We start from the raw sequence: 23,213 nt of genomic DNA, 5'->3' as shown, positions 1-23,213 counted from the left end.
ATTACTGGGATGTCTGCTACTTTCTCTGCATTTTAGAAGCGACTTTAGGGGCCTGGGGTTTGGAGAGCTGTGATGTTTATTGTCATTTATTGTTCTTAAAGTTGTTTTGTTGCCATGTTTAATTTGTGTTATGTGTTTAGCTTGTGTTGTGTTGGGTGTGGATTGTTTTGTGTGGGGTTTTGGAGTTCTGTGGCTGGTGGTGACATCCCTTCTCCATTTCATGCTTGTGTAGAGGGTGTTTCTGTTAGTTCTGAGTAAAACAGCATTTTCCAGAGCTGAAATTATGCCTTCTCCTGTTTCTTCTTCTATGCTGACACCACAATAATAATGATGCATGTAAGATTAGATTAAGTGACACTTATTAGTCCCACAACGGGGAAATTTCACCTCCACATTTAACCCATATGTGCGATGAAACACCCCCTACACACTAGTGAACGCACACTAGGTGGCAGTGAGCACAATTGCCCAGAGTGGTGGGCAGCCCTATCTGCAGCACCCTGGGAGCAGTTGGGGGTTAGGTGTCTTGCTCAAGGGCACTTCAGTCACGTACTGTCGGCTCAGGGGATCGAACCAGCGACCTTCTGATCACAAGGCTGGTTCCCTAACCTCCAGCCCATGACCACCCCAAATTTATCACAGGTTCTCAGTGAGAACGTCAAGGTGACAACATGACAATGCTTAATTTATATTAACCTAAACCTGAGACTTTCTTGTGTGAAGCTATTTTGGGAATAACACACACAATTATCCACTACACACACACCTTACTCTGTAATGAAAGGTGAAAATGGGGGGTATGCAGCATAAGTGTAAAAATGAAACTGATAGTTCATTATTTTTGGACATTAGTTGAAAGTTACTTTGGTGCAAACTTCAAATTCACATGTGTTAGGTAGGAGGATGTTTGATTGTTCTGTTCTGTTAGACAGTGACTCTGAGTTAATTAGATAAGACTTGTTTTGAGGGAAAAAAGGGAAAAATCCAAGGGGTGAGGGCTGTTAATACTATGTCCAGGCAATATAAAACTATTAAGAAAGAACTTGTTTTTTATTGACACCAGCATAAAAGGCACATATAGAACACTGAATTCATGGAGGAGTTCACCATTAGCTCAGGTTTCATTTTGGGCCATTTTGTTTTCACAGTGTACAAATTAATCCAACCACAAAACGAACTACAAACTAAGCGAACTGAGACCACCTCCTTTTGGGGCCGTTTAGAGGGGTCTGAGTTTGTTTGGCGTGTTCACATATGCAAAAGAAACCATGACTCAGCTGTCTGAGTCCACTTTAGATGCTGAAATGGCCCAAGTGTGAAAACGCCCTTACATTGCTAAATAAAAAATAAATTGTGTGTACAGCAAAAAAGAGTTCACAAATTCATGGCTCAATCTAAATGTTTGTTCATCCTCATAAAGTTGAGTTCTCAAAAATTCTCATTCCCTCATCAAAGTAGGTCTTTGGAATTCTGGGGCTTGACTGACAATATAACAGACCAATTCTGAAATTGGCTCAGTGTAGGTCTAGGCATGCCCTTCTCCCACTTGTGCAGCATGTGCACCCTGGAAGCCCTGGAACCATCCTGAGTGGTCAGTGACAGGACTGGTATCATTCTCAGTGTTTGTCCTAGTTTGTTTTCGTTTATTAAAGTTTGCTTGCAACTATGTTCAGCCTCATCACTCTCCCAACAAGACAGAAGACTAGACTGTTCACAATGGATGTTGCGAGCTTGTTCAAGGTGCAGAAGAGGCTCATTGAGGGGAATGGATGTGGAGGTGGTAAACTTTCTTTGGAAGTGCAAACGCTGTGGGCATAAGAACTGTGGAGGTGCAGCCATTTCAGCAGCACTGGACCTATCAGCCTCGGCCGCTCAGCCTTGGGAGCGATCGGTTGCCACTGATCCTCCAAACCGTCTTGCCACTGAACCTGCAGACTCACCAGCTGCAGCTGTTGCTGAACCTTCGTGCCGCTTTTGTCGAGCCTCTACACCTTCAGGAAGCTGAGGTGAAGCCTCTGGACCCAATGGCTGTCCGAGATGAGAGCCAGGGTGGGGGAGAGGTAGGGAGGTGACTGGCAGAGAAAGGCTGAAGATTGTCCTTTGTGTGTTCAAGTCTACAGTTGAACTCATTCATGTCATTAGCAGTCATTCAGAAGAAGGGTGTCTTTCTCATCTTGTAGCTGAAGATCTCTTGGAGGCCTTTCCAGACTGAAGTTGAGCTGTTCGCAGCAAAGCTATAAGGAAAACAAAGGCAGACACAGAACCAAAGAAAGACAAGGGCAGGGCCAGACAGGATGGGGCACTCTCCAGCTTGTGTTTGGCTTCTTTATGGATAATTCTGTCCCTACTCCTGAATGCTGCCTCCTTTTCCTTCTGAAGCTGCCTGAGTTCAGCTGAAAACCGTGATTTATCGTTGCTGTATTTCACCCGTACTGCAGTTCAAATGCAGATGTCTTCATAGAAACTGAAGTATGACATCACACTACAAATATGACATGCACTGATCATATACAACTCTGTATATTAATGAATGTGTATTTTATTTAAAAAAACCATATAGATCATTGATACATGTGAATACCAATATAAACAAGTACATTTAATGTCATTTATAAACATTTTTTTTTTATTCTGATGAACTAATTAGATTTTTAATAAGCAGGTCATGAGCTCAGTGGAGTCTCTGCACCCTCTTGTGGCTGTGTTTGGAGTTGCATGCCACAATTTATGTACTGAACAGGAAGCGAAATATTCACGTTTAAGTTATTAACATAAAAACTGAGTAAGTGTATGTGCTAAGAGAAAAAATAGATTCTATTAGGAAATAAACAAAATAATAAATGAAAACTATATAATATACATCTGTACACTCTTCAACTTGAGTTTGTTGTTGCTCATTATTTCACTCACTGTTAGAAGTGAGAGGTCAGCTCAGCACAAAATGATGTAGTTACTTTTCGTGAGTTGACTCATCTTAAGGACATGAGTTCACAGAACCTTCTTAGCTGAGTCAAAAGTTCTTTTAATTTTTTAGTTCTGCATCTCAGTAAGGTTCCAGTTGTGATGCCAACTTAGTTTACTGCAACACTCAGGATCACATGATGCAACTCAAATTTTATGTCTACAAATGTTTAATAAACTGCAGAAAATATTTGTTGTTTTAACTTTAAAGCAAGGCATCGTCTCATGTGGTGCAGCTGTCTAATAATTCATTCCAACATTAGGAGGTTGTGAGTGTGAATCTTAGCCTTATCATAGCTGTCCATATTCAGAAGCCCAAGAGGAATTAATGCCAGATGTGACTGTGTGATAGAAGGAGTGCAAGCTAGTGGGGAAGTTGAGTATGCTATACTATAATTATTATCTATTTTTTCTTTTTTTTACAGGACTGCCAATTCACAATCAGAATATCTTTATTCAACTGTAAGCATTAGATAAAAGAATTTGCTTTGGCACATTAGAAACTATTAAGTATAAACAAAGTTCCCTTTAGACATCAAGCCTCTTTAAAAATGTACTTTTCTTTCTTTGGGGTTTTTGACAAAATTTTAATCAACATAAGTGCTTAACATTGAGAAAATGTTACTTTTCCCCTCAGGCTGTCAAATCAGAGATTACATGAGCTGATTGTTCTGAAATGTACAGCATTTTTTGCAGCCCTATTACCAAATTTCAGGGAGATGTATAAATGATATTTAAAAGCCTGTGTCAATTCAATTCCATATTTTTAGCAAAAAATACAGAAATTCATGAAATGCTTTTAGAACTTTTACATGGTAATATGGTTGAATACTAATGCAGTGAAAACATTTAAAAGAATATAACAGACAGCAGAAGGGAATGGAGAAAAATGTTTTATTCAAAAAGTTATAACTAAAATATTTGAGTGTTTACCTTGACAGGCTGCACATGTTCCATGTTAACTGCTAATAACCATAAAGTTAACATGAATAAACTATATATATATATGGTTGAATGAGCATCCTTTACTCAAGCAGCCTAATCAGTTTTTGTGTGTAAACTGAGAAAATAAAATGAGAATACTGACCTGCCTGGTGGTCACTCTGCAGAAAAAACAAGATGATGATTACATTTCTGGTTGTATCAATAGTAATCAATATATCAGTAATATAATAAATAGATAATGTTCCATTTTTTACAGGGGAACAAGTTTGGCTAACAGGGTTGTGCATAAAATATGGAACACAGATTAAAATGACAATTATTTTGTTAATTTAACTAATAGAAAATTAATTCAACATTAACTTGTTCATAAATTAATTAAATAACATTGAAATTTTTGTGTTATTGAAGATTTTTATGAATATATTCTATAGATAAGTTCAGAGTTAGAGAGATGGGACAGCCCAAAATCACCACATTAAAGGTGGATACAGACCTTCGGAGTGTTTTGTGATCATTTAAATGCTAATTTTGATAATTTTATTGTAGGTTACAATATAGATCCTTCACTTTCACAGAAATAAAAAACAATAGTCACTTTACTGATTTTAAAAATGTAATAGGACATAAACTGAATCATACAAACTGTCCTCCATCAGTGTCTGATAATCCGCTGCATTCATTTTCCATCAATTCTGACCAAATGTTCTGTAGTTGTTTAAAATTCATATATTGAATGTGTTTCGTCATCCTTCTTCCACATTTTATATAATATTTATGTAAATTCAAAACTGCTGTAGTAAATAAACAAGCAACTTCTGGCCAATCATGGCACAGGAGGCGGGGTTTGTCGGAATACGGTTGGGATTAGAAAAATACCGCCACCAGATCCACAGTGATGACGTCGCTATTTCTATAAGGGTGGCTCTCCAAAGACGATAAAGTGAAGAAGAAGAGCTCTGTGGTATCAGAGAGAAACAGGAGCTGATCTGCTGAAGGTAAAGAGCTGTTTATCACGCTTTTTATCTTAAAATTGCAGGCTAATGTAAACATTTAGGTCAGCGGTAGATGCTAGTGGGTGAAATGCCATAGCTTGAGAGCACTTCTTATGAAAAAGAAGCAAATTCCATTGTCACTTTTTAAATTAAAATAATGTCATTTTCATAATGGGGCCTTTTATGGCACTCCATCCATCATCTAAACCGCTTATCCTTCTGGGTCGCGGTGGGGTGCTGGAGCCTATCCCAGCTGTCATTGGGCGGAAGGCAGGATACATGGCACTGTTACTTAAAATATCACAGTAAACATTTGGCCGTTGAAACAACGTTGGAATCACGTATCTGACTGCCCTTTAAACTAGGCTTTATTAAGGTTCAGAATGAAAGTTGAAAAGACGTCTAAACTTAGCCGTCGAAAAAACGGCCAAAATAGTCACATTAAAGACGTCATTTTAAGGCTGTTGATTTAACGTTGAAATCACGTACATAACTGCTGTTTAATTTACGTTTTCTTATGGTTGAAAATGAAAGTTGAAAAGACATCCAAGCTTAACTGTTGAAAAGACGACCAAAAAGGTCACAGTAAAAACGTCATTTTAAGGTGTTCTAAGGCCTTGGAAAAAATTATAAATTAAAAATTAAAAGGCATTGAAAAGTCATCCAAAATTAATTCCCACTAGTACGCTCTCAAAAAAGATAGCACTTTACCATGAATCCTATATAGAACCATTTCATGCTTAATACACTGTACAATAGAAGAACCTTTTTTGGTGCTATATAGAATGAATTTTTCTGTATAGAACCATAAACAATACATTATCTGTCAATGTGAAGAACCTTTTCACCATGCAAAAAATCTTCCAGTAGTTAACTAAGAATTTTGATTCCAATGTAAACATAAAACAAACTTTGTTAAATGGAAACTTTATTGAAAACATGTAGTTATTCTTAATTTCATTTGTGGAACATAAAACTGGACCATGAACTTCGCAGGACTATGACAAAGATCCTATGCATCAATTCAGAAAGAATTTTCACCTTTGAACCACAAGCCGTGTCAGTATTGTACATGATTTTCAACGTTTTAATGTAAAGGAATTCAACGTGATTATTTAACAAGACAAAATCTTGCATTTTAGTTTCTGAGAAGTCAAACAAGAAAAGAAGAAAAAAAAAACAGAGTTAAAAGCTCTGCAGGGGGCATGCTTGAGGTGATCGGCCACAGCAGAATCCATCTCATGAGCTGTGGCTTTGTTGTTCCACTTCAGAACTGCAGCTAACATAAAACACAAACAAGACTGTTACAATTAATGCACACACAAAGCATTAAAATCTCCTGACAAAAACAGACAGATCTGTGGAAGATGAAAACCTTTCTACCGTCATACTTATTACTTATTTAGTCTTACTGAAAAGCCTCTCTCTTATTTTGGTCAGTGTTTATTTGTTAAAGGAATAAAGCACAGTCCAAAGAACGAACTGGGTAGTAAATAGTACAGAATGCAGCTATATAACATAAGAAGCATCACAGAAAAGCTCAGTATTATTATTTGACTTTTTTATATGCCTTACAAATTCCAATATCAAATTTGACTGAAATGACTACAATTAATGACTCTGCTTCTTTAGTTTAGTACTGGCGTTATGTGTAACATTGCTCAAACACTAGAAGACAATATTAAGATTGTCAGATGTTTTTTCCATAAATACATCCCTAAAACTTCTCTCCAACCCTCTCAAACCTCATCTAGGTCTCCATTAGAGTCAGCAGACTTGTCAGTATAGTGTAAGACACAGAATGATTTGCTTTGAACTATAGAAATTAACAAAACCTCACCACTACGGCCATTTTAGGCAACACAAAGGCTGCACAGGACTGATGTTGGATCAGTAATTATGACTGTCATTTCCATAAAAACGATTCTAGATCAGCAATCCTACTCCTGAGACAGAGAGGTCACCCACGGCACTTACTCTGTGATGACATTTTGTTCACTTTTATAGCCCACAGTATGTCATACTGTGTTGTACACCACATTGAGAAGTCTGCGCCACCTTACTGAAGACATGAAATGATTTAGGTGAATATTGACTTCTAGTGTTTGTTACAAATGTTAGCTTCACAGCTCCATTGCTAAACTAAAGACACAAACTTTGGACACCAATTATGTCTTGGCCAAAAGACTATATTGGGGATAAGCAGAAAATTGATTAAATTTTATAATTTGCTGAATCATTCCTTTAAACAGGTTCTTAGTCATAAAATGAGTGTGGCAACTGATAACCAGGAAACCTATACATAAATTGTTAACACATTACATTTTGTTGTGTTTCTGATAATACTTACTTTTTTAACTTGTGTGCATTATTTGACCTCTGTCAGTATGCTGTTGTGGCACACAGACAAATCCAGTCAGCTTCTGAAACAAATATTTGTTTGCAAAAGACGACAGTTAGCTACAGTTAATTCAGTAACTTATCTCTGATAGGACATTTCATTGTCTAATAAAAACTCACTAATGATTTCAACTTGTGTAGCCAAAGCTAATGAATGAAGCATTAGAATGACTGCCCCATTTTCCCTCCCTACCAACATCTAGAAACACAGCTGTAGCTTCTGCAGCTGTATAAAAAAATAAGCTAGCTAGCGTTAGCTACTCAAATTACCTAGCTGCATGAGCTATACATCAAGAGGAGAGGAGAGGTCTGATAGACTGCAGTCAACTCCAAATATCTTGTAGATTTAATCCTGATTCTCCTGCGAGGTGAGCGTTCTCTGTATCTGTGTGTTTCCTGGTCCACAGTTACTAAGAGTTGTAATAGTTTTCAACACTAGATCTGCATTGAAAGTGTGTAAAACTGTTCTAAAAGCTGGTTCATTCCTAGTCTGTTAACTCCTGTGTGTCTCCTGGGCTGAGTTTGCTGATAAATACTGAAAGATTTACCTGCAGTTTCGAGTGTTTTTAGAAAAAAAAACGAAATGCATGTTGTCCGTAATGGTAGGAAAATATTTATGTACGTTTAAGAAATGTTACATTTATCAGTGTTTTGGTACTTTGCATTTTATTCATGTGGACTTGTTGCTTCAACACTGCAAATAAGACCGATTATTGAGTAAATTCAATTTGATTTTAGCGCGAGGAGTTCAGAGGTCTGATAGACTGCAGTCAGTTCCAGATACCTTCTAGATTTAATTCTGTTTACTGATTCTCCTGCTGGACTGGTGGTGTAACCAGTATGCTATGCCCAGACTGTTCCTGGATCAGAGGGAAGGGAAGGTGTATCTGTCCGTAAACTGACCTGGATCACTTCAGTACACATTTTTTGACTGTGTTTTTTTAGGTACGCAACATTTATTTACTCTTTCTTCCTTTTTTATCTTGTAGCAAGCCTTAAGAGACGTTGTTACTCATGTGGAAATTTTAAAGCGTGGTCATTTTGAACTGAAGTAATAATCTAATAGCATCTGTTGTAAAATAAGCTCAATAAGGTCTCAGTGTTATGGTGAGAGGAGATGGTGATGGGGTGGGGGGTGTAGGTCCTGTAAAGGTGAGAAGTGGTGGAGATGAGGTGTGAATAGGCTGCAGACAGACTATAGCCCAACAGGAGGGAGACAAATCTTTGTTTTTCATCTCTTAAGTAAAAGATGTTCAGCTGGTTTGCAACATCTGAGGCTTCTGGCTGGTAGTTAATAATGGTCTGGAGTCTCCTCAGATAAATGAACTGTTATTCGAACTATTACAGTTTGGCTCTATTTGTATTTTGCAATTTTGACCTTTTGTTGACTGCACTTTTAGCCTTTTCCATATTGTCAGCACTCCATAAGCTTCTTATGTGCATAATGTCCCCAAGAACAAGCGTTGGTTTTTGTAAATGTTCGTGTAGAACCAGCATAAATAAAATCAGAAACTTGAATGGTTACGGGTAGAAGAGAGGTGGGTGATGATCCTTGCTCAATGTATTAAAAATACTAATGAACAAAAATATTCAGCAGATCTATATGATCAACTGGAGAATGTCAAAGTGTGCGGAACTAATACAACACAATATCAAAAAAATATATATTTAAAATTACCCAGAGCAAAAACTATGTGTTGAACAGTAATTTATAGAGCTGTAAATTGTGGAATTTCTTGGTGGTCTCACTGCTTAAAATTCAGGGTAAAATAATGTTAAAAAAAACTGATAAAAAGACACTATTTAATAGATTTAAGATTTAGATTTAGGTTTAGGTAGATAGGTCCTTGACAGTTGGTACAACACTATGGTGGAGTTTCATGGTGGGCAGGGATGTAGATACGGTCTCTGTGAGATGCACCAAATGACTTTTTCTTTTAGTGTAATTTTTCCATTGACTTTCTACTGTTATTTATGTTACTATCTTATTTATATCTATATATCTGTTAATTTCCATGTTTTTTTGTTTTCTGTTTGGTTTCATTTTTCTTTTATTGTTTTACTTGTGTTTTGTATGACTTATTTCATTCACTGTTATTGCATTATTTTGTCATGTAGGGTATGTCTACTGAACCACAGGAAGAATAATGGCTATCACGATAGCAGCTAATGGGGATCCTAAAAATAAACATACAGATTTGATCTGAAAATGATCATTTGTGAAAATTCATGTTAAAGTACTGATTCATAAGTTGAAATTCTGACATGAAAAGGTGTGTAGATTGATGCATGTTTCCAAACTGACATACAAACTTTTGGCACTCAGTCCCTGTGACAGGATCAGTTAAACACAAGGGCAAAACAAAATACTGAGGGGACACAACTACTTTTACTTTCTCTTAGATTTACCTGCATCATTAGAACCACACATATATTTGATTAAAAAAAACATCATGTCACTGAAGGTTAACACATCTTATGGTAAGATACTTCATATCATGTGGGTCTGCTGAAGGGAGACGGTGCTCAGTGGCGAGCACTGAGTTCTCACAAAAGATTAAAACATCATCGGTTAACTTACTGCTAACATAGTTTAATCTCAATTTCACTTTTGTTAGGTGGTAAACTGCACTTTTCTTCTACAATATAGGTCCATATTCTTTTGTGGATCATTATAGCTTCAAATTGAAGTCGATATGAAACGCTTAACCTCAGAACATGAACTAAACTGAGACTTTTATGAGTTATTCAGTTGGTTTGGGAGCAGCTGCAATATTTTCTCCAATATTTATGATTTTGTCTTGTGGTTAGTAAAGGTCTGGCGTCACCTCCAAATGGATTTTGTATCCAAGTGTGTTTGAATTAGACGGCATTGACTGTCTTGATCAGTATTAATTTAGACCTTTTGTCATCTACAGCTGAATATGCCTCCTGTGCTCTGCCCACTAATATAGATTTCACTTAATACTGGCAGCTCTGACGAAGGTCAGTACAGTTCAGAAGGTCAGACGCGTCAAATTATTTCACTAAATTTTGGCATTGAATTAAGGCACATTTGATATTTTAAAACTTGCTTTGTTGATTTTTTTTCACTGTGCAGTCCTGGCCATCTCTCTATAAATCTAATAAAAAAGCACAGTTTGTGTCTGCTTGTCTTTCTCTTAGGTTGTGGGTAATGTGGTGCATGAATTAATAAGCTTTGAACTGTATGTAATCTGATACTGGACATAACTGGAGTGGTAGTCTACAATGAGAAAATACATAATCTGATACGTCTTAATGTTTTTGGCTGTGAAAGTAAATTCTGTGGGGACAAGAGGTTCACCATTTCTAGAAAGGTTTCTTACACACAGATATAGTTAGCATACAAACCTTAATGCTCTTGGTCTTGGACTGCTATGCCATTCTTGATCATAGTAAAGCACATCTTTGCTTTCTCACTTGTGTAAGATACATTGTACATGCTCAATGTTAAAAGCCCAATGCTTAATAAGAACATTGTGTGTTGCATGTTTTTAAAAGCTGCAGTTGAGTCAAATTAATCTTGAGAAAGTGGGGATGTTGTTGAGACAGATGGCACTGAAAATAATATTGAACAAATAGCTAAATAAATATAAATAATTTAACTAGGTTATATTTTCTATTATTAACTGTGTCCCTAATTTAACTGTGTTTTGTATGCAAAGTTTTTTTTGAACATAACCACTTTAATCCCTGATCAACTGGTGTGATATTTCATTCTCCCTTTTTCTCCTCCAGAATGATCTCCTGTTGCAAGTCTCCTGCTCCTAGGGACCATTTTCCAGCAAATTTCTAATTACATCCACAAACACATCAAGAAACTAAACAAGGAAAGAGTAAGTATGAGAATATGGAGTCCAGAAGCTCTGGTATTCAGAAATCATCTTCTGCTGGTCTCTGCATGTACACAGCTTGCAGACAAACAAAAAAGTTTAAAGGCAGAAAAAGAACTCACCACTGCTCAGAGTGTGGAAAGAGTTTCACTTCACAAAATGATCTCCAAAGACACCAGCGCATTCACACAGGAGAGAAACCGTATCACTGCTCAGAGTGTGGACAGAGTTTTAGAGAAAGTGGTGTCCTTAAGAAGCACCAGCGCATTCACACAGGAGAGAAACCGTATCACTGCTCAGAGTGTGGACAGAGGTTTAGTAGACAGTAGGGTCCTCCGAACACACCAGCGCATTCACACAGGAGAGAAACCATATCACTGCTCAGAATGTGGAAAGAGTTTTAGTCAACAGAGTCATCTCAGAAACACCAGCGCATTCACACAGGAGAGAAACCGTATCACTGCTCAGAGTGTGAACAGTGTTTTAGTCAACAGAGTCATCTCCAAGTACACCAGCGCATTCACACAGGAGAGAAACCGTATCACTGCTCAGAGTGTGGACAGAGTTTTAGCAGAAAGTGGTGATCTCAAGAAACACCAGCGCATTCACACAGGAGAGAAACCGTATCACTGCTCAGAGTGTGGAACAGTGTTTTATTCAACAGAGTATCTCCAAACACACCAGCGCATTCACACAGGAGAGAAACCCTATCACTGCTCAGAGTGTGGAAAGAGTTTTACAGAACAGAATCATCTCCAAAGACACTGGCGCATTCATACCTGAGAGAAACTGTGTCACTGCTCAGAGTGTGAGAAAAACTTCAGTCATTCATGTTTAGAGATGCATGCGTGGTGTGAAAACTTGATTTGATGTAATTCAAAGACCTCCGTTCTCCATTTCATGCTTATGTAGAGGGCATTTCTGTTAGTTCTGAGTAAAACAACATTTTCCATAGCTGAAATTATGCCTTCTTCTGTTTCTTCTTCTTGAGAGAAAGTATAGGTCTTTTCACATTTGCTTTCTTCTATGCTGTAACCTATGTTGTCTTTTTGTTGTGTCAGCTGTATTGTCTTACAGTTGTGTGCCTTTTGGTGTTTTATCTATATTGTTCCCCCTGAGGTGAGAACAACATCACTTTATTCTTGGGGTCTCCCCTGACCCCAGACCCCCTTCCCCTTCTTCCCCAACCTTTTGATTGTTACCTACCTCCCCTCCCTCTTTGCTTCCTCCCCCCGACCCCCAGTATCTCTACTTAAACTATGTCAGACCATGTATTCATCAGACTGGACTGCAGACTGGACTAGACTAGACTGGTGACCAGAACAGACTGGTGACACACTAATGACCAAGCTGTGCCCGTGCATGATTGTCTGCATGCACGTGAATAAGACTAGACTCCTGATCCTGCTGATTGACTGTTGATCGACCACGCTGTACCCATACTCTATATGTGGAAGTAAACAGTCTCCTGACTCTTCCTGATTAGCCACAAATGCCGAATTTCTAACATTCTACACTGACACCACATTAATAATGATGTTAAGATTAGATTAAGTGACCCTTCTTAGTCCCAAAACGGGGAAATTTCACCTCCACAGTTAACCCATGTGCAGTGAAACACCCCCTACACACTAGTGAACACACACTAGGGGGCAGTGAGCACACTTGCCTGGAGCGCTGGGCAGCCCTATCCACAGCACAGTTAGGTGCTTTGCTCAAGGGCACTTCAGTCACGTACTGTTGGCTCAGGGGATCAAACCAGCGACCTTCTGATCAAAAGGCTGGTCCCGTAACCTCCAACCCATGACCACCCCAAATTTATCACATGTTCTCCGTAAGAACATTAAGGTGACAACATGACAATGCTTTTTTAGGAGTTATGCCCATTAACTTATATTAATCTAAACCTGAGACTTTCTTTTGAGAATTTTTTGGGAATGACACACAATTATCCACTACACACACACCTTACTCTATAATGAAGTTGAAAATGGGGGTATGCAGCATAAATGTAAAAATGAAACTGATAGTTCATTATTTTTGGACATTAGTTGAAATTTATTCATATTCACAAGTTAGGCAGGAGGATGTTTGATTGTTCTGTCCCGTTAGACAGTGACTCTGACACCAGCATAAAATGCAAATATAGAATACTGAATTCATGGGGCAGGTCACCACAAGTTTCACCCTGATGGTAACCCCTCCACACGTACACATACACAAAACAGTGCTGACTAAACTCTCTCCTTGACACGGACAAAACCTTTAAACACATATCACATACCTTAAAAAAAACACATACTTTTAAAATAATTCATAGTGGGTTTTGTTTTCAGCTGTGCTCGTCACTGAGCTCCACCCAGTGAAACTCTGCATCAGCGGTGAATTTTTATTCATTCATTGTTCAGTGTGAAAGCAGCTTAAAATTGCGTTGCGTGCCCAGCTTAAGCCTTTAACATGGTGAAATCATGGCTCTTGCATCGTATAGCTTCAATATGTCAGCGCTGCTGTCTGTCTCAGATCACAGACAGGCTGTATCCTGAGTAGAGCCTTATAAATGATCCTTGATGGTCTTTTTTACCTGCTGAAGTGCTGAAGGCTGTGGCTGTGTGTACGGTGAGCCCTGAGGTCTTCACCATAAAGCAAAGCTAAAGCAAACTGGGGCCATTTTGTTTTCACAATGTACAAATTAATCCAACCACAAAACGAACTACAAACGAACCAAACTGAGACCACCTCCTTTTGGGGCCGTTTAGAGGGGTCTGAGTTTATTTGGCATGTTCACATATGCAAAAGAAACCATGACTCAGCGGTCTGAGTCCACTTCAGATGCTGAAACGGCCCAAGTGTGAAAACGTCCTCACATTGCTAAATAAAAATAAATTGTGTGTACAGTAAAAAGAGTTCACAAATTCATGGCTCAATCTAAATGTTTGTTCATCCTCATAAAGTTGAGTTCTCAAAAATTCTCTTTTCTTTCATCAAAGTAGGTCTTTGGAATTCTGGGGATTGACTGACAATATAACAGACCAAATCTGAAATTGGCTCAGTGTAGGTCTAGGCATGCCCTTCTCCCACTTGTGCAGCATGTGCACCCTGGAAGCCCTGGAACCATCCTGAGTGGTCAGTGACAGGACTGGTATCATTCTCAGTGTTTGTCCTAGTTTGTTTTCGTTTATTAAAGTTTGCTTGCAACTACGTCCAGCCTCATCACTCTCCCAACAAGACAGAAGACTAGACTGTTCACAATGGATGTTGCGAGCTTGTTCAAGGTGCAGAAGAGGCACATTGAGGAGAATGGAGCTGGAGGTGGTAAACCTTCTTTGGTAGTGCAAACGCTGTGGGCATAAGAACTGTGGAGGTGCAGCCATTTCAGCAGCACTGGACCTATTAGCCTCGGCCGCTCAGCCTTGGGAGTGATCGGTTGCCACTGATCCTCCAGACCGTCCTGCCACTGAACCTGCAGACTCACCAGCTGCAGCTGTTGCTGAGCCTTCGTGCCGGCTGTTGTCGAGCCTCTACATCTTCAGGAAGCTGATGTGAAGCCTCTGGACACGATGGCTGCTACTGCCGAGCCTCTGAATCCTCTAGCCGCCCATGCTGATCTTCCAGACCTGTCAGCTGGTCCTTTTGGCCCCTTCATCTGCCTTATTTCAACCTGTAGCAGCCCAGGAGATGGCTATTGCACTCCCAGCTGCCCAGGGTTTGGCAGATGCTTGCTCTATAAGTAAACTGCAGGAGATCCAGCAAAGGGTTTATAATGGTTTTCAGGTGGGCTAGGACCAGGTCTTCAAAGATCGTCATGAATACAGAGATCAGGCTACTGGCTTGTAGTTGTTTAGTCCAGTGATGTTTGTTTTAGGGGACTGGAATGATGCTAGATTTTCCAATTTCCAGTGATCATGAATATGTTTGTGAAAATCAGTGCTAGTTGGCGACAGCAGTGCTTTAGGGTGGATAGAGAGACTAAGTCAGGTCCCAGGGCTTTTCTCACCTTTGTCTGCTGAACAGCCTGTTAACGTCTTGCTCCTTGAAGGTAAGATGGGGAAGAGATGAGAACCAGGGTGGGGGAGAGGTAGGGAGGTGACTGGCAGAGAAAGGCTGAAGATTGTCCTTTGTGTGTTCAAGTCTACAGTTGAACTCATTCATGTCATTAGCAGTCATTCAGAAGAAGGGTGTCTTTCTCATCTTGTAGCTGAAGATCTCTTGGAGGCCTTTCCAGACTGAAGTTGAGCTGTTCGCAGCAAAGCTATAAGGAAAACAAAGGCAGACACAGAACCAAAGAAAGACAAGGGCAGGGCCAGACAGGATGGGGCACTCTCCAGCTTGTGTTTGGCTTCTTTATGGAGAATTCTGTCCTGAATATTACCTTCTTTTCCCTCTGAGGGTGCCTGGGTTCAGCTAAAAACCATGATTTATCATTGCTGTATTTCACCCATACTGTAGTTCAAATGCAGCTGTCCTTGTAGAAACTGAAGTATGACATCACAAATATAACATGCACTGATCATGTAAAACTCTGTTTATTAAAGATTGTGTATTTAATTAAAAATACCATGTAACTCATTGATAACTGTGAATAGAAATATAAGCAAGTACATTTAATGCCATTTACAAACAATTTTTTTGTTCATTCTGATGAACCGATTAATTTTATGTCAAATTTTCAATGAGCAGATCAAGAGCTCCATGTTAACTGCTAATAACCATATAGTTTACATAAATAAACAATATATATATATATATATATATATATATATATATATATATTCTTTTTAAAACAAGTTTGGTATCAGGGTTGAATGAGCATGCTCATGCAGCCTAATCAGTTTTTGTGTGTAAACTGAGAAAATAAATTGAGAATACTGACCTGCCTGGTGGTCACTCTGCAGAAAACAAGAAGATGATTAAATTCTTGTTTATATCATAATAAATAGATAATGTTTCATTATTTTTTACAAGAGAACAAGTTTGGGTAACAGTGTTGTGCATAAAATATGGAACACATTAAAATGACTTTTTAGAAAACGTAAAATTAATGTTTGTAGCATGAAATTGTTTATACATTAATTAAATAATACTGTAATTATTGTGTTATTGGAGAATTTATTGAATATATTACACATATTCTTATATATAATAACTTATATAGAGAAGTTCAGAGTCAGAGAGGTGGGACAGCCCAAAATCACCACATTAAAGGTGGATACAACATTTTACGTGTTTTGTGATCATTAAAATACTAATTTTTATAATTTTATTGTAAGTTAAAATGTAGATCCCTCACTTTTACAGAAACAAAGAAACAAATCACTTTATATGTAATGGGACATAAATTTAATCATACAAACTGTCCTCCATCAGTGTCTGATAATCTGCTGCATTCATTTTCTATCAATTCTGACCAAATTTCCTGTAGTTGTTTATAATTAATTTATTGAATGTGTTCCGTCATGCTTATTTCATATTTTATGTCATGTTTGTGTAAATTCAAAACTGCTGCAGTAAATAAAGGGGCGGCTGCTCCTATGAACTTTTAGCCAGTCGTAGTGCAGGAGGCGGAGTTTGTCGGAATACGGGTGGGATTAGAAAAATAACGCATTCAGACCCATAATAAGGAGGTCAGTTTGGGGCGCTAGTTCTATAACGGTGGTTCTCGACAGACAACAAAGTGGAGAAAAAGAAGAGCTCTGCGGTTTTAGAGGGAAACAGGAGCTGATCTGCTGAAGGTAAAGAGCTGTTTATCACGTTTTTTTAATCTTAAAATTGCAGTCTAATGTAAACATTTAGGTTAGCGGTAGATGGTAGTGGGTGAAGTGGCATAACTTGAGAGCACGTTTTTGACGAAGAAGCGAATTCCACTGTCACTTTAAATTAAAAGAATTCAATTTTGTATTAGTACTAGTTTTCAACACTGAATCTGCACTGAAAGTGTGTAAAACTGCTCTAAAAGCGGGTTCATTCCCAGTCTGTTAACTAGGCTGTTAGCTGTGCTGAGTTGGCTGATAAATGCTGAAAGTTTTAGCTTTGCTTAGCTTAGTTTGTTGCTTCAACGCTGCAAATAAGATCAGATTAGTTTTAGCGCGAGGTGTTCAGGGGTCTGATAGACTGCAGTCAGCTCCAGAGACCTTCTAGATTTAATTCTGTTTACTGATTCTCCTGCTGGACTGGTGGTGTAACCAGCCTGCAATGCCCAGACTATTCCTGGATCAGAGAGAGGTAGGGAGGGGGGCGTATCTGTCCTTAAACTGACCTGAATCACTTCAGTACACATTTTTGACTGTTTTTTAAAGTACCCAAATTTTTTACCCACGTTTATTCTTTTCCTTCTTATCTTTTTTCTTTCTCAACTCCTTGTGATAAGCCTTACGAGAATTTTTTCCTCATATGGAAATTTTAAAGCGTAGACATTTTGAATTGAAGTAATAATCTAATAGCAGCTGTTTTTAAATAAGCTCAATAAGGTCTCAGTGTTATGGTGAGAGGAGATGGTGATGGGGTGGGGGGTGTAGGTCCTGTAAAGGTGAGAAGTGGTGGAGATGAGGTGTGAATAGGGTGCAGACAGAATATAGCCCAACAGGAGGGAGACAAATCTTTGTTTTTCATCTCTTAAGTAAAAGATGTTCAGCTGGTTTACAACATTTGAGGCTTCTCGCTGGTAGTTAGTAATGGTCTGGAGTCTCCTCAGATAAATGAACTGTTATTCGAACTATTACAGTTTGGCTCTATTTGTATTTTGCAATTTTGACCTTTTGTTGACTGCACTTTTAGCCTTTTCCATATTGTCAGCACTCCATAAGCTTCTTATGTGCATAATGTCCCCAAGAACAAGCGTTGGTTTTTGTAAATGTTCGTGTAGAACCAGCATAAATAAAATCAGAAACATGAATGGTTAAGGGTAGAAGAGAGGTGGGCGATGATCCTTGCTCAATGTATTAAAAATACTAATGAACAAAAACATTCAGCAGATCTATATGATCAACTGGAGAATGTCAAAGTTTGCGAAACTAATACAACAAGATATACAAAAAAATATTTAAAATTACCCAGAGCAAAAACTATGTGTGGAAGGAGTGGAATTTCCTGCTGGTCTCACTGATTAAAATTGATGGTAAAATAATGTTAAAAAGCTGATAAAAGACACTATTTAATAGATTTAAGATGTCCTTGACAGTTGGAACAACACTATGGTGGAGTTTCATGGTGGGCAGGGATGTAGATACGGTCTCTGTGAGATGCACCAAATGACTTTTTCTTTTAGTGTAATTTTTCCATTGACTTTCTACTGTTATTTATGTTACTATCTTATTTATATCTATATATCTGTTAATTTCCATGTTTTTTTGTTTTCTGTTTGGTTTCATTTTTCTTTTATTGTTTTACTTGTGTTTTGTATGACTTATTTCATTCACTGTTATTGCATTATTTTGTCATGTAGGGTATGTCTACTGAACCACAGGAAGAATAATGGCTATCACGATAGCAGCTAATGGGGATCCTAAAAATAAACATACAGATTTGATCTGAAAATGATCATTTGTGAAAATTCATGTTAAAGTACTGATTCATAAGTTGAAATTTTGACATGAAATGGTATGTAGATTGATGCATGTTTCCAAACTGACATACAAACTTTTGGCACTCAGTCCCTGTGACAGGATCAGTTAAACACAAGGGCAAAACAAAATACTGAGGGGACACAACTACTTTTACTTTCTCTTAGATTTACCTGCATCATTAGAACCACACATATATTTGATTAAAAAAAACATCATGTCACTGAAGGTTAACACATGTTAAGATACTTCATATCATGTGGGTCTGCTGAAGGGAGACGGTGCTCAGTGGTGAGCACTGAGCTCTCATAAAAGATTAAGAAGTTTCACAACAAACATCATCAATTAACTTACTACTAATGTAGTTTAATCTAAATTTCATTTTTGTTAGGTGGTAAACTGTATGTTTCTTCCAGTGATGTAGGTTCATATTCTTTTTTGGATCAGTATAGCTTCAAAACGAAGTTGATATGAAAAACTTAACCTAAGAACATTAAGTGAGACTTTCATGTTGACTGAGTTATTCAGTTGGTTTGGGAGCAGCTGCAATATTTGCTCCAATATTTATTGCTTTGTCTTGTGGTTAGTAAATGTCTGGCATCACCATCAAATGGATTTTGTATCCAAGTGTATTTATTAGACAGCTTTGACTGTCTTGATCAGTATAAACTTTTGTCATCTACAGCTGAATATGCCTCCTGTGCTCTGCCTACTAATATAGATTCCTCTCAATACTGGCAGCTCTGATGAAGTTCAGTACGGTTCAAGTGTGATTATTTTTTTTTTCAGATGCATCAAATTATTTCACTAAATTTTGGCACTGAATTAAGACACATTTGATATTTTAAAATTTGCTTTGTGATTTTTTTGCTGATTTCTTTTCACTGTGCAGTCTCCGCCATCTCACTATAAATCTAATATAAAAAAGCACAGTTTGTGTCACTCTCCTTGCCTCTCTGTTAGGTTGTGGGTAACGAGGTGCATGAAGAAATAAGCTTTGAACTGCATGTATTCTGATACTGGACATAACTGGAGTGGTAGTCTACAATGAGAAAATACATAATCTGATACGTCTTAATGTTTTTGGCTGTGAAAGTAAATTCTGTGGTGACAGGAGGTTCACTATGGTTCTGGAAAGGTTTCTTACACATTTCACACAGATAATAGTTAGCAGACAAACCATAATGCTCTTGGTCTTTGGTGAATTTAGCCAATAATAATAATGTCCTGCATAGGGATTGGAATAACTCCTATGCCATCCTTTTTCATAGTAAAGCACAGCTTTGCTTTCTCACTTGTGTAAGATACATTGTACATGCTCAATGTTAAATGCTTAATAAGAACATTATCTATTGCATGTTTCAAAAAGCTACAGTTGAGTTAAATTAATCTTGAGAAAGTTGGGATGTTGTTGACACAGATGGCACTGAAATAATATTGAACAAATAGCTAAATAAATATAAATAATTTAACTAGGTTACATTTCCTATTAATTAATCTGTGTCCCTAATTTAACTGTGTTTTGTATGCAAAGTTTTTTTTGAACATAACCACTTTAATCCCTGATCAACTGGTGTGATATTTCATTCTCCCTTTGTCTCCTCCAGAATGATCTCCTGTTACAAGTCTCCTGCTCCTAGGGACCACTTTCCAGCTAATTTCTAATTATATCCACAAACACATCAAAAAACTAAATAAGGAAAGAGTAAATATGAGAATATGGAGTCCAGAAGCTCCGGTATTCAGAAATCATCTTCTGCTGGTCTCTGCATGTACACAGCTTGCAGACAAACAAAAAAGTTTAAAGGCAGAAAAAGAACTCACCACTGCTCAGAGTGTGGAAAGAGTTTCACTTCACAAAATGATCTCCAAAGACACCAGCGCATTCACACAGGAGAGAAACCGTATCACTGCTCAGAGTGTGGACAGAGTTTTAGAGACAGTGGTGACCTGAAGAAACACCAGCGCATTCACACAGGAGAGAGACCGTATCACTGCTTAGAGTGTGGAAAGAGATTTAGTCTACAGAGCACTCTCCGAACACACCAGCGCATTCACACAGGAGAGAAACCATATCACTGCTCAGAATGTGGAAAGACTTTTAGTCAACAGAGTCATCTCCAAACACACCAGCGCATTCACACAGGAGAGAAACCGTATCACTGCTCAGAGTGTGGGAAGAGTTTTAGAGTAAGTGGTGCCCTCAAGAAACACCAGCACATTCATACAGGAGTAAAACCGTATCACTGCACAGAGTGTGGAAAGTGTTTTATTCAGCAGAGTAGTCTCCTAACACACCAGCGCATTCACACAGGAGAAAAACCATATCACTGTTCAGAGTGTGGAAAGAGTTTTATTCAACAGAGTAGTCTCCTAACACACCAGCGCATTCATACAGGAGAAAAACCGTATCACTGTTCAGAGTGTGGAAGGAGTTTTATTCAACAGAGTAGTCTCCTAACACACCGGCGCATTCATACAGGAGAAAAACCGTATCACTGTTCAGAGTGTGGAAAGAGTTTTATTCAACAGAGTAGTCTCCTAACACACCGGCGCATTCATACAGGAGAGAAACCGTATCACTGTTCAGAGTGTGGAAAGTGTTTTACTACACAGAGTCATCTCCAAAGACACCAGCGCATTCACACAGGAGAGAAACCGTATCACTGCTTAGAGTGTGGACAGAGTTTTAGAGAAAGTGGTGCCCTGAAGAAACACCAGCACATTCACACAGGAGTAAAACCGCATCCCTGCTCAGAGTGTGGAAAGAGTTTTATTCAACAGCGTAGACTCCTAACACACCAGTAGAGGAGAGAAACCGTATCATTACTCAGAGTGTGGAAAGAGTTTGACGACTCAAGGTAAACTCCAGATGCACCAGCGAATTCACACAGGAGAGAAACCGTTTCACTGCTCAGAGTGTTGGCAGAGTTTTAGAGCATGTGGTACCCTCAAGAAACACCAGCAAATTCATACAGGATTAAAACTGTATCACTGCTCAGATTGTGGACAGAGTTTTACTCAACAGAATCATCTCCAAAGACACCGGCACATTCACACCTGAGAGAAACTGTGTCACTGCTCAGAGTGTGAGAAAACCTTCTGTCATTCAAGTTTAAGGATGCATGCGTGATGTGTGAAAACTTGATTTGATGTGATTCAAAGAAAATCTGGCCTGCTGACTAGAAAGAAATTTTCCTTCCTTATATATTTTTTAACAAATATTGAGCTACATACAAAATTGTAATACATAGATTATTATCTCTTTCCAAATGAAAACAATGTAAGAAGGTTTTTTCTCAAGGGTCATTTGAAAATTTTTTACTTGACATACCAATAACAAATACCATACATAAGAAGTGATTTCCAAAAATAATACCTGTTTTGTTCATTCATCGTTTAATCTGCTTATCCTCCTGGGTCTTGGGGGGTGGAGGGCAAGAAACACCATAGACAGGTACAGTTTTTATTGTTTACTAAAATAATTGTCTAATTGATGTCACTTAATAACAGGGACAAACATAAATAATGGGGGAAATGGGAGAGAGAGGACAGTTGTAAACTGAGGAGACCTCAACTAGGTTGCACCAGGTTGGCGCAAGTTAAACCTTGTGCGTAAACTCTTTACTAAGTCCTGTTTATTCTAATATTTCCCTGAGACAACAAAATATGCAGCTTTTTTAATGATGTTTTCTGGTTAACTGACCCAACCGCAGCCTCAGTTTAGCCGTTTCAGCAGCTGCTGAGTCTCACTGAGCTGGAGCTGTTTGTTTTTAGCTTTTGCTCAAAGTTAAAACCAGGGTGCTGTTTAGAGATGCAAGTAAAACCACAGGATATGTAGTATGTACTAATGTATGTAATGTTTGTATGTTTATAAAATAATATACTATATATATATATATATATATATATATATATATATATATATATATATTAAAATAAGTGATACCATTATGCATCCTACATAAAACAAAAAAAATTAAATAATGAAAAAAATTTAATCACTAGAATTTTGCTATAAATAATGTTACATTTTGAAATTCCCTTAAAAATATTTAAAAGTAAAAGATTTATTTAAAAAAAATGTAGGTAAAATTTAAAAATACGTATTATGCGTCCTACATCTTGAGACATCTTGGGATGTTATTATTGCCAAAACATCTTAAGATCCGTTTCTATAGACATGTCTTAAAGACATGTCTTCATTTCTTAAGACATGCCTCAGGATGTCCTAAGACGGCTTCATAATGTGTCTTTAGACATATCTTAAGACATCCCAAGACATGGTAATGGCTGGGTATGTTGTTGTATATGTCATTGTTTATTAGTAAAAGGGAGTATGGTAAATGTACAGGGAAATTAATTTATAAGTATAGTGATGGTATAAATGGTTGCTTATGCAGTTGAGGAAATCCTCAATGCTACAATAGGAATATGTAAGGGCTGGCTTCAGAGCTGCAGCACTCCCGGCTGCCAGATGGAGACGATGCACACCTCCCAGGTCC

General features: G+C 38.0%; 2 pseudogenes; both read left to right on the top strand.

The window, feature by feature from the left end:
- LOC118826312 overlaps positions 1–23,213 on the top strand; it is a 545,149-nt pseudogene that overhangs the window by 220,229 nt on the left and 301,707 nt on the right.
- Positions 16,768–22,543, top strand: LOC118826327 (annotated as a pseudogene).

Source organism: Colossoma macropomum, unplaced genomic scaffold (genome assembly GCF_904425465.1).
Source record: "Colossoma macropomum unplaced genomic scaffold, Colossoma_macropomum, whole genome shotgun sequence".
Taxonomy (NCBI): Eukaryota; Metazoa; Chordata; class Actinopteri; order Characiformes; family Serrasalmidae; genus Colossoma; species Colossoma macropomum.
This window is presented reverse-complemented; position numbering and strand designations above follow the sequence as displayed.